The 12,839-nt window shown below is 45.9% G+C and overlaps 1 protein-coding gene across 27 annotated transcripts in view; it reads left to right on the top strand.

Annotated features, from left to right (window-relative positions):
- The window catches only part of LRRFIP1 (LRR binding FLII interacting protein 1), a 458,695-nt gene that overhangs the window by 132,121 nt on the left and 313,735 nt on the right, over positions 1 to 12,839 (top strand). The gene's annotated exons all lie outside the window — the stretch shown is intronic.

The raw sequence follows: 12,839 nt of genomic DNA, 5'->3' as shown, positions 1-12,839 counted from the left end.
CACTTCCTGTAGTGCTGAGGCTGTCTGTCCTGCAGTGCCTTGGCTGTCAGTCATGTAGTGGTACTGAAGCTGTCTCGTCTGTAGTATTGCAGAGGCCTGAGTGTCTCTCTTCCTTAGTGAGGTCGACTTTCCTTTAGTGTTAAGAGTTCCCCCTCCCTGTGCGACACTGTTGCTCATGTCTTTCCGGCTGCATTGGGGCTTCTTCAGGGCAGATGAGGACACACTCCTGCAGTGTTAAGGGGGCGCTTATTTAATCTCTGCTGAGGCTGTCTCGCCTAGTGCTGCTGGGGACCCGCTTCTAGTGCTGCGGGCGTCTCTCCCGTGGTGCCACGCACGGCCCTTCTGTACTAGGAGTTCTCCCTTGAGGTGGTTAGTGTAACTGTACTGGAATGCTGGGGCAAAGGTAGTTTTTCTTGTAGTTCAGGAGCAAGGCTGTGCAGTGCCCCACGTCACATGTCACTTCGCCACTGCCCTTGGTTTTTATAGCAGTGTTTGCTTCATGCGGTCTGTAGTTTAGTTTTCCCGTTTATAACTAGAGGTTTTGAAATGCCAACGTGAAAAAGTTTGTAGGGTGAAAAGCTAGGATGAGCTGAGTGCGTCAATAGCTACGTAGGTGCCTTGGGCAACTTTGCCGCGGGAGTCTTGTCTTGCTGGGGTATTTCCGTAGGAGTGCAGCTCTTGGCTGGTCTTGCCCTGATCTTGAATGTGACTGTCAGCCAGCCCAGGGTTCTCAGCCAGCGCATTAAGCCCACAGGCCCGCATGAGAACCGCGAAACTGCAACCAGACGAGCTGTGCTGGAAGGTGGCTGGAAAAACAGGACTGAGCCAAAGTCACCTTCATGACAAAGTGCCTCTTGACAGCCATGCCGGTGGGTTTCTTTTGCAGTACTGGGAGTGCCTCTTGTGGTGTCTGGGCTTTGTTGGGTCTGGGACTGTCTTGTCTTTGAAATGCTGCCCCATTGGTACTGCACCTCAGTGGGTAAAAGCACATATACAGCATCACTCTACCCGAAGCAACTGTTTCCTGCAGGTTACTGGCTGGAATCCTAACTTCAGTGATTCATCCCTTCGGCATGTTGAATTCACTGACTTTGGCGTCCATACCACCGGTTAATAATTATTAAACAAATGTTTGCTTTTTATCATTCTCAAACTGGCCACAGTACCTCTCGGAAGGTGCCCCAGTCGGGCTTGGCATTTCCCTGATAGGAGGGTTTCCATAGGCAGAGCTGGATTTTGCTAAAATAGCACCCTGGGCGTGGGCTGACAGAACTGTGTCCCCCTTGCTGATGGTAGTGAATTAAATGAGGCTGCAGGGGGTCCTTTTGTGTTCCCTGGTCAATGCCTGCACGAGCAGGGACCGGCCCTTGAGCAAACACATCACTGGACCGCCCCCAGATCACCTCAATCTCTGGTGGCTTAGCTGCCTCGCGCAGAGGATGGTTTTGTTGATGTGTGTCAGCAGGGGCCAGAGAGTGAAGGGAGGGCACTGAAGGGGGCCTAAGGGGTGATAAAACATCACCCTCGGAATAATAAGGAAGGACTAAAATCACTTTAACTGTCTAAGTGCACAGACACGGACAGGGAGGGACAAGGCTGGGGCACATGAAGAAGGACACAGCTGTTGGCATAACCTTAATGCACACAGCTCCATGCGCCCCACAGAATATTGGCGCCCTGGGCTTGGGCCCAGCTTGCCCATGCTAAAGGCCGGCCCTGTCCATGGGACTCATGATGTAATCGTCAGGTTTTTCAGACATCGTTTCATGGCACCTGGGTCTAGATTTGAGGCTGTTCTGGTTCTAGTCACGTCTCGCTGCTCGTCACTGTGTGGTCTGCTCGGACTTCTTTTCCAAGTGTATTTCTGATTTCTTTCCCTACTCTCCACTTACTCTCAACCCACTCTCTCGACTGTCATGTGATTATACAGTAGGTGTCTCTGAGATATTGTGTGACAGATTATTGCCTGCGTCTGCTTCTCGTGGGGTGTCTCTATTTTTAGGGCTCTTTTGTAGAATACTTTTTTCTTTTAGATATTAATGTCCAGAGCGTTCCAATTTCACTGACTATAAAACCAGAGGGCCCTTCCAAGCGGCCGCTTTTGCATATCTGGCAGCGCCACAGCCACAACGTGACTTTTTCCGTAAGACTCCTGCCACACAGCACCAGCAACACAATTAAAAAGCAGACTCCACCGGTGTAAACACGCCACTTAAAAGTAGACAGCGGGGCTGTCTGCCTCAGCTACAGAACGTGTAGTCTTTTTACTGGCAGTCTGGATGTTTACATAAACTGAAACAAAGCACACACTTCAGAAAAGTACCCACACAGTTCTCAGCCGGATGACAGGTGAGCTTTGTTTAGCTTAAGCGGCAGGCAGGTCTTTCTTCTTTGCAGCTAGGACACCATGATGAAATTCTGCTGGTCTCACTCAGGGTGGCTGGGATCAGCCTCTGATGCCTGAAAACCTGAGCGTCACGGTGTGGATTACACCAGCAGGGTTTATATAACCTTTGATGGAAGTCTCCACCTTTGTTTCTCCCGACAAACACTATGGGGCCTAGTCACCAAGGTCATTCAACATTACTGCAAGTAAATTTACACTTACGAGTTTCGTGACTACTTTTGGCTATTCACCATTTATGAGCGTAAAATACTCAAAAGTGTAGGTTCGCATGTTTCCCCACCCCCTGAAATAAGGGTTGGAGTCAGTAAAAACATCACATTTGGAAAAATATTTTTTATCTTATATATAAATGTTAACTCATTTTATGTATTTAAATGTAGACAAATGTAAATATCTTACAGCATTTAAAACAAATTTAAATTAAAAACAAATTATTTTAATCGTATTAAAATACAGTTCTTTTTCTGAAGTTTAAAAAAGAGAATTTCCTCAAAGTAAAAAAAAAAAAGTACAAAAACGAAGTGATATATAGAAATGAGTATTTCTTAATGTTACAAAAGTTGTTGAATTGACAATAGTTATTAAAATATTTAAAAATATAATAAATGTTTAATGACATTAAAACATTTGAAATATAAATACATATAATTTAAAATGATGTAATTTATTTCACCGTTAGTTCCTTAGGGGACTTATTTTAGGTCCCTACCTGTAATATTTTCTAGGGGAGGGAGTTACGAGTGGTTGGCTATATGTGGTGATGGACTTACTCTAGGTCTGACCTGAAGTACACTTCAAACTGTTTTCGGCCCTTGTTGGCTGTAGTAACTATAGGAGGGTGGTTTGTGAATAGCAATCCAGCTTTCTCTTCTGTTAGTGGGTGCAAGTCCCTCCCTAAACCCCTCCCTAACTCTCCCTAAACCCCTCATTACTTCTCCCTCAATCCCTACCCTTTAGTAGTAAGTATACTCCGTTTTCCAGCCACTCCCCTCTGTCCCTCCCACATTTACTACAAAAATTTATATTTACGTTTGCGGAATCTCCTTAGTCGCGAAAGAGATCTCCGTACATCAAAGGAGAGGCGGAGGCATAAACCTTTACACACAAGTATGAGAATAGCATTTTGTAGTAATATTGTAGTATTGTATTGCATAATGCAGTGTGCAAATGGGCCCCAAAGTTCTTTGAAAACAGAAGCACTTCAGTTCATTAAAACGCCACGTAAAAACCTTACTCAGTTGTGTAGGGCTTACTCCAGCTCTGACCTGGACTACACCTCTTTTTTTTTTTTTAGCTGTAGTAACTGTAGACTGGCAGTTGGTGAATAGCGGTGGGCTTACTGTTTTGTGGGTGGGTTCAAGTTCCCACCCTAAACCCCTGCTTACTGGCACCCTTAACCTCTCCCCTTTAGAAGTAGGTTTTCTCAGTTTTCCATCTATTAACATGTATAGTTACGTTTGTGGAGATCTTCGCATTCAGGACAGATCTCTGCACATAAAAGATAGGAGAGGTTGAGCTGTAGACATCCACACATAGATATGTGAATAACATTTTGTCGTATGTCAGTAGTAATATTGTAGTTTATTAGGCGCACTGCCTGATGCAGTCTGTACATGGGCCCCAAGGTTCTTTTAGCGCAGAAGCACTCCAGTTTACTAAAACCCCACCTTAAAGTCTTCCTCAGTTGTGGCCAGCTTTTCTCTAGTTTGCAAAGGGTGGGGTGATTATTTTGAATGACCCGCTCTAAAGACTTGCGCTTTATCTGCTCACATACCAAAAAGAGGATGTCCGCTATCCTCTCATCCCCCATCTGGTAGGAGGAGACCCTAGCAGAATCTGCATTGGCCTAAGTTATAACGCTGACCATCTTCTAAGATTCGGGCACTATAAAAATACATCTAGGTCTTTGACTGGAGGTACCCGAGAGCATTAAGGTCTGTCTGCGTTGATTCCTTCATACCAGAGGTGGGGGGTGTAAGATAAATAGGGCCTGTGACATACATTTATGTATTCTTAATGCCTCTGTGTTCCCACAGCAAAATAATTTTCCTAAGCAACACAGCCAATGCTTACTTGTCACCATGACTGTGGACTGGTTCTGTGCACAATATATCGATGAACAAGTTTAGACCTTGAGAGGTGAAGGCAGTTTAGGCCGTCTGCATTATTATGCACAAGCTAGTCAGAGGGGCTGCTGAAACACTGAAGTCTCGTGCAGATTTGTGGTAATTGCCGGCAACGCCTAAAAAGATTGTATTTGGGGCTGGGTCAAGGACTGCCCTTCGAGGCCTTGACCGAAAGGCCAACCTTGAAGATGCAGTACAGCACCTCAGCCAGGGGCAGTATTATCAATCTTGCCTTAAGGCTGCTGTGCCATCTAACAAGGTTTCAGTTTTTTTAATCCTGTGTTAAACACAGGAGATGGCTGTGTCCTCTGCAGACATATTTATGCTAGAGTGCATAAGAGTGAACTTTAGAGGCTTGTTGTGATGGCAAATGCTAACCAGAACTGCCACTACTATCTGTCCCGGCCATTTGTGTAAATAAAGTTGAAAGTGCCCGACACCGTGTGGATTTCCAGTAATTGCTAGATTTTACAGTTGTGAACAGTAGAAGTCGGAACACAACCTCTTAGATAGGGACACCAGCTTTTCCAGAGGAATAGTGCATGGTCACCGTGATATGCAGCTTCAACTACATTTCAGCTTGCACTTCTGTGTTTAAAGAGCCAGGTCCTTGAAAGATGCACATCTCTCCCACTCCATACTATCTTGTTCCAAACAATTGCTGAAGTTGTTCTTGGCTAACAAGTTGAATTGGTTCACCAAATAACTGGTCACTGGGTGAAAAATTGTACTGGCTAGACCACCTTCAGCATACTCGTGTAATACACTCCGAAAATGGGATACTCAGTCTGAGCCCATTTCTGAAAGAAACTCCTCTGTGGTGAAGTCGACCATGATAACATTGACTACAATGTTTCCTATAGAAGGGCACAAAAAACAGTTTTTCCCGAGTATCTGATGGTGTAATCTGTGAAAACTAGGATTACCTCTTACTCATGGCACTAAGATGTTAAAATCGGCTAACTAGCTCTACCATGGAAGGTCTGGCAAAATGCTCTGTGTCCACGTAATGTAAGAATGCTTGCCGCCCCAGAAACCGTACCGCCGGGACAACTACCACCAGGTGTGGAAGAAGTCCCTTGTGAGGATCCCCAAAATGGTACTGCTTCAGAGCATCTAAGAAGATGCATTGCTAGGGGACTATGAGAACCAGTTGATCACTCTGGTGTTGCCTCCTCGGCCTTGTAGACTCACCATCACCAACCTTTAAATAACGCCCAAAATGAGGCAACACTCTTTTCTAGAAACTTTACTCACTATATGGTACTGATAAAAGTAAATTCTTTTAAGCAAACCGTACCCTGGAACACCCACCAATGCTGCCAAAAACGTGCAAGCTTTGGGCTACCCTTCTAACTTGCCTGACAGCTGACAAAACTGATATGTCTGACAGTGGCCTTTTAAGTGCATGACAAATTGACTGACACACGTTCCTGCAACTATTCTTTTGATTACCATGTGTCAATTGAGGTGTATATAAATGTCACCCACAGCATATCTGCAGTATCTACTCGCCCTGGCTCTTGCAGCGTGAGGTGGTAGGCTGCCCTCTTTCCCAATTGAACTAATAGGGAGGGGGGGTGGTTCAAGATGGTGGGAGTTCTGTGACTTGATGCTGAACTTTAATTCATGTGATCTATAATGGAGGATCCTGCTGCTGTGCCTCGTGGAGGGCTTCCTGTTCAACTAGATCCACAGTCACCAAGCGTGGGAGTCAGTTCTTTCCATCGGTGCTTGTGGCCATGTAAGGCTGTAAAGGCCTGAAGTGACTTTCTTGGCCATTAGAAATCCTGCTGATCTTTGAGGCATAATTAGTTAAGGAGGGCAAGTTTACCTGCCTCTTGGGACTAGTGTCAAAGTTAGCACTTGGCTGGTAGTCAGGACTTCAGGCACTGTTCATAGTCTACTCCTAAACTACTAACATGGACAGACTGACACCTTCTCTAGCCCTGCTTCAGAAACATCCTCATTATGCCATTGTAATGTGAGCTGCCTTTCATGCCCCATAGCAAATACAACTTGCCCTGAAAGCCAGCACACCGGTACCACCCATTTGGCCATCACCACTACAATCTTGGACCCAAATATTACTATGACTAGCTGATTTGTTCTTGAGGAAAGCAGTGGGGCCTTTTCTCTGAGGAATTCACTTGTTACTGTGCAACATCTAAAGAGGTTACTGTGGTTTCTCTTGGGTCCCCTGGCCTCCAGTAGAACTGCCCTTCAAAAGGAAAACCCAGTTACCCCATTTGTACCCTGGATGCTCTTAAGTTTTGTAAGTTGAGCATTCGAGGCATACACCAGATGGTAGAGGGTTTGGAATTCAGATAATATGGGACATAAATAACTATAATCTCCATAAACTCCATGTTCTGTCAGACAATAGGTCAGAAGACAAATATTGTCTGGTTTATTTGTAGCAAATTCCGGACAGTTAAAATGATGATGCCCAAAAACTGAAGCTCTTAGCACCTTCTGACCAAACCAGACCCTCAAATGCCATTATGCTGCTTATACAATGAGGATATTTGCATTAAAATAGGGTTCTGCTGCCAATGTTTATAGACAGAGGTTTGGGCGGTCTTGGTAAAATTGTTAATTTCTGGGTTTTACCATCATCTCTGTTCTGTTGCCAGTCAAACGGGTAGAAGTACCAATAAGAATGCTATGGTGCATCAAAGTGGCTGCACAGAAGTTGCCCTAGATTCCCCCAGTTGCAAGGTTGGACAACCTGGTGGATTTGGCACCTGCCGCAGAATATTTCCACCCAAGCCTCCCAAGAAAATCCAGAGAGCCACCGAACAAACATGAATGGCATTCAACCCAAGTCCAATCATTTTAGTTTTCCGGCGGTACAGTTCACAAGTCTTGGTATCCAGTTACCAGGACTATAAGGCGTGTTATGGTCAGTATCCTTACAAGGATAAAGTTCAATGGAAGACCAGTAACTATGTTCATGTGGTCTGAAGTCAATGCATTGGACTCTTGGTCTATAATGGCCTAGAACCCAAAGTATATTCAATGAGGGTACCAAACTTCAGGCTCATGTATAGAAATTATTCAGTTGTGGTCAAGATATATGGTTCGCATGAACACCCTAGGGACCGAAAGGTATACAGCTTAAAATACTTGTATATCTCGAACTGTTTAGGCCAGAGCTATCATTCAGACTGCCCCAAAACTGCTTGACGGCTGAATGACATGCAACACTACCAAAGGGTCGCGGTCAAGAAAAAAAAACACCTCTAAAGCCAGTTGCAGCTAGCTTCAATAAAAAATGGTGGGATGTGAAGGCCCTACTCACCATAAACGCCGAGTTGGAGCACAACGGCACTTCTCCTTTCCATGAGCAGGAAAAGGAAGGACTTCATTTCTGCTTGTGGAAAGGAACTCCACCCAATCCTGGAGCTGCTTTCATGCTGTGAAAGCAGCTCTGGGATTGGCGGGAGCAAGCTCACTTATTGAGGCTGGAGGCCTGTGCTAGCAATCCCCAGGCTGTTTCACGGCCTTTGGATGGCTGGATCTACAGTGAGCATGTCGGGCCGGCCGTCGCAAGACTGCCGGCCAGTCTGACATACGCTCTGTAGACCAGTGCTGACATCCTGCATTTGCATGATTCAGTCCTGCCCCACCCTCGGGCTGTAGACCGCGTGAGCCAGCTCGGTTGCAAAGAAATACAATGGCATTGAAATGGCATTTTATTTATTCATGGTTGCCTGCTGCGCTCCTCCCCTCCTGAGTAGGAGCCACCCCTGTCTAAAGTTGTGAATGGTACCAGGTGGATCGGGGATAATGCAGCCTCGCCACACTCCTAAACCAGTAATGGATCACTGTTCCTGAACCTCTACTGACAGAGCTCCTTTTTGGCTCAGTCCTAGCTAACTGAAATGCAAGGTACATGTGGCTTCTTGGTTGTTCACCTCTTTCAGTATACCTTTGAGGATGCTTCAAATAGCTGGTCTTGTTCTTTGGCTTCCATGCTGTTGGAACCAGCAGTGTCTTGTTGGCTGAAGGGATGCCCCCAGCCAGGCACAAACTACAGCACCCCATCAAGGGTAGCTGATTACACTCACTGTATAACCGGTGCTCACCCTTTGGTAGCTTGGCACTGAGCAGTCAGGCATACTACAGTGGCAATGTGTAAGGCAAAGCGACAGCAGTCACTCGCGATAAATACACTGAGCGTCACAAAGAGACTTCACTCAGGATGTATGTAAATAGTTTATTTTCAACACACACATTCAATCATTATAACATGAACATCATATACATTTGGGCATAAATCACATTTGGAAATATTACTAGCAGTACTAGGTCCACTCGTATTATTATGATATCAGAAGGTTGCACACTGAGGACAATTCCTAATCTAACTCACCTCCCCAGCAGAGAGAGAGAGCACCCTTATGCGGTGTATGATATAAAAAATTTGTAGATACATGAAAATAGAACACTTTCAAGCAGCACAGCGGGTAAAACCAATGTCAAATGCATTGTGCTTTTGGTATAAAAACAACGTATAAAGCTGCACTGACGGCCAGTGTCGTAAATCACAGACCATCCGCACACAATCGCTCCCACTCACACATGCTCACTGTGCACCGCTACACAGTGCAACAGGTATCAGCCAATCCATAGGGAACACATACACACTCGGCATCCCCATGCGGTGCCACTGGAACCCAGCAGGCCAATGGATCACACCCTGCAGACTCTGTGGCCCCCAACCTTGCTCCATCCTCTAGTTCACCCCAACTGTCCTATTCCTCTGGGTGGAAGATAACCAGCCCCGTCGCCGGGACACTGGGCCACATGTGGCCGAAGTCATACTTATTCTGGGTCTTTGGGAAGCAGGTGGAATATGTAGCCGTTTTAATTAGGAGGTAGACGTAAGCAAGGGGAGTTCAGCAGCCACTTGGGAAGTTCACCCACTGGTCTCAAAACATAAACGAGTCTCTTGACCCGCTTCCGAAGCATTCCTTCAACCCAGTCAATCTCTCTGCTACTACCTGGCACCAAGATGTCTTTGAGAGGGGCCAGGTGTGGAGAGGACAGTTTGTCCACCACAATGAGGGTTAAGAAGGGAACAACCAATGCAAGGGTAGTAACACTGAGGAGCCTCTCAATAGGAGGAAGCGCCCCGCTCGATGCACGATGATCGGGCTCCTGCCCAGACAATCCGGGTACAGTGTCTAATGCACATTGGTACGAGTCGCACCGGACACTTTGGATTTCAAACACGAAGTTTCAAATTCTGCACCTCCCTGGAAATGAGGCACCGGTGCACGTTGAGCTGTTTGACGTTCAAGTCCTCTGGGGGTTCCCTTGTTAACTAGTTTCTTCTGTAGCACTTGGTCGGAATTCTGTACAGAAGGAGGAAGTGGTACAGAGCCTTCCAATGGGGACTGATAGTTCACATTCTTTACATGAACCCTCCTCCCCTCCTCCATTTCTGGCCCGAGGATTATTCATCTCTTGACTTTGTCCTGTATTGCCCCATTGCGACATATAAGTGGCTCACCCAGTGTCAGCCAACATTATTCTTCTAGACGTTTTCCAAACTGCTCAAAATATTCAGCTGTCACAAGACTTTTAAACTTTAGGCCATTCTTCTACTTAACACAAGAAAAGTACATGGTTGGAAATATATGCATAATTATATGCTTCCATGTCCTGCAACCCATATCTTGACCTGATAGAATTTCATGCTCATCCGCACCTTTGGAGAACAGGACCTCACATATACATGTGATGTTACTGTCCAGTTCTAAAAATAATTCTACTCGTCTTATTGTTGGTCCAAGAGTCATGCATTTTATTCTGGGAGCATAAAATGCCTTTAATTTCATTCATTTTCAAATTTGTTTAGCAAGTTCCTTACATCTTGCGCTTCAACGCATTGTTGGTCTGTAGCCATAAGGCCCTTCTGTCCCATCCTAATCCAGTTCTTTTATGACAAAAAGTGCAGGTTGACAGCGTGGTATGTTTATTAATGCTGGTGAGTTTACACCCCTCCACCAATAAAGCACCAGCATAAGATGTCTTGTTACTCCTCACTGTGGCTCCATCACAGAGCACACTGTTGCTGCTCGACGGGTGTTTGGCTGATGCCCCCGACGTCCTCTAGCATCCTGTGTCTCAGAAGTATAACTGCTTAACCCCAGTTATCACTTAGGAATCAAGGAAGCCGAGGCAGGCTCGGCTGACCTTTGTAATCAATAGTATCCTGTGTTTGTGAAGAGAACCGGTACAGAATCTGCTTCCCTGACACCCCGGAATCTGGATAAAAAGCCAGAAATATGGGTACAGGAGACGCGTGCTTTATGGCAGACTTTAATCCGTCGCTTCAATATACACAATAAATGCAGCCAACTTGATTTTCAAAATGAGTGGTTTATTTACAGGCAGACACTAGGATTGTTTACATAAATGAAAGGCAGCATAAATTGCAAAAACATGTTGGAAGAACAGAGTTACAGATTTGTTTTGTTTAGCCTGAGACCACATTAGACGATTTCGGCTGGTACACTAGTACTGACAGGTTGACTTTAAAGCAGCCCTTTTATGTGACCGTGAGAAAAGCCATCTGATATGTAATTTCTCCCCTCTCGTTTTTTTTTTAATCTGGATTTACATTTTTCATCTTTATTCTACCAAGAGGCCTCCTAAACAGACCTAAAGCATGAGCTATGTTATATGTTCAGGACCCGCTAGATAACCTTGACCCCATCATATAGGAAGTTATCAGATTTGGAGGCCACTCTGGCTTCCATATAAATTGGGCTAAATCCATCCTTTTTCCACTTGCGGACCACATGCATCCGGTTGAATCTGAATTTCCCTTGGAGTGGGCACTGGCGGGCTACCTTGATATCTAGCTTACTCATGACATGGATGAACTTTGCGAGCTAACTATGGGAGAGCCATATTCTGTCTGGAGGAGAACATTCCAGCGCTTAATTGACTCCCTCTGCCATTGACAGGACGACTAGCAATAGCCTAAATGGTCGTGCTGCCCAAATTCTTATATCAATATCCCCCATACCGCACTTCTCAATTCCTCCAGCGCCTGCGATCCAATTTGATATTGCTGGAGTGGGCTGGAAAGAGCAGAGAATTGCATGGGAAATACTCAACACTTCTGTTGTGACAAGGGGGCATTCATGCACCAGACATGCCATTATACTCACTCTGGCTCCATATCTTCACTTCTGGCTATATCCTACACGATTCCAATCATTCACGGGGATAGTCAGATGTGGCATATCCCACTAATCACCGCACTATACCATAAGCACAGGCCTCCACGAAAAGAGATTAATACAGTTGAATGTGTTAGATGAGCATGGGATGGCCTGCGCCATCAAGCCAGACTGAAATGCATATATGCCCCGTCTGTATCCCTAGTGCATAATCCAATACTGCACCCCTACAGGGTGATGGTGCCTCGAGCACGTAGGAGGAAACGAATAGCCTTTGCAGACCTGTATCCTGGGGCCACTACCTTCCCTCTTGGTGAATCCCCACACCCTACTGCGCTACACACCATGCTTTACCACACCATGCTTTACCACCAGATACATGGCACATGCAGGGCATTGCTCAACATGCTGCCCGAGCCTCCACCCATGCTACACGCTCTTGAACACACGTTGACCAATACTGCCTCCCCTAAATTAGTCACCCAATTTAATGCCATTATGCAGGACAAGGCACCGAAAGGCACACCAAGAGCACTGCACACCTGGGTGCGGGACCTTGACCCTTCCATCACAGTCGTGCAGTGGACATATTGCTGAGAGCAGACTGCAGCTCTCTCGCCCATTATAGGCTGAGACTTAATCACTTTAAGTTCCTTCACAACTACAGCGTTTGGAACTGGTAACGGACGCACACTGTGTGAGGTGCCGGGCTCCTCAGGCCTCCTTTCTGCAGCTCGCTTAGGACGTCCATGGGTTTTGGAATAATAGCAGAAGGTACATAATGTTCTGCAACTCGTCACAGGTCACCCTGTGCCGCAGACCCCATTAGTATGCCTTTTGGGCCATGTTAGGGACTTCCCGTCTGAAACTAGCCATCTCGTGGCTATGCTCTTGCTCCTGGCAAAGTGCAGAGTTGCTATGCATGAGGGAAGGAGACCTGCCCCCAAAGTTTAGTCCTAGCTGCAAGATGCGGCCTACTGTCAGGAACAATCGGCCACCCATTGGAAACACATGTCGCCGACATCTCGCCCTAAAGATATCTGGAAACCACTGCTATCATACTTGCGTCTTCAAGATTTACCTCCTCGATTGCTTGTGGAGGCA

Source organism: Triturus cristatus, chromosome 3_1 (genome assembly GCF_964204655.1).
Source record: "Triturus cristatus chromosome 3_1, aTriCri1.1, whole genome shotgun sequence".
NCBI lineage: Eukaryota > Metazoa > Chordata > Amphibia > Caudata > Salamandridae > Triturus > Triturus cristatus.
Note: the sequence above shows the minus strand (reverse complement) of the source record. Positions and strands in the feature narration are given on the sequence as shown.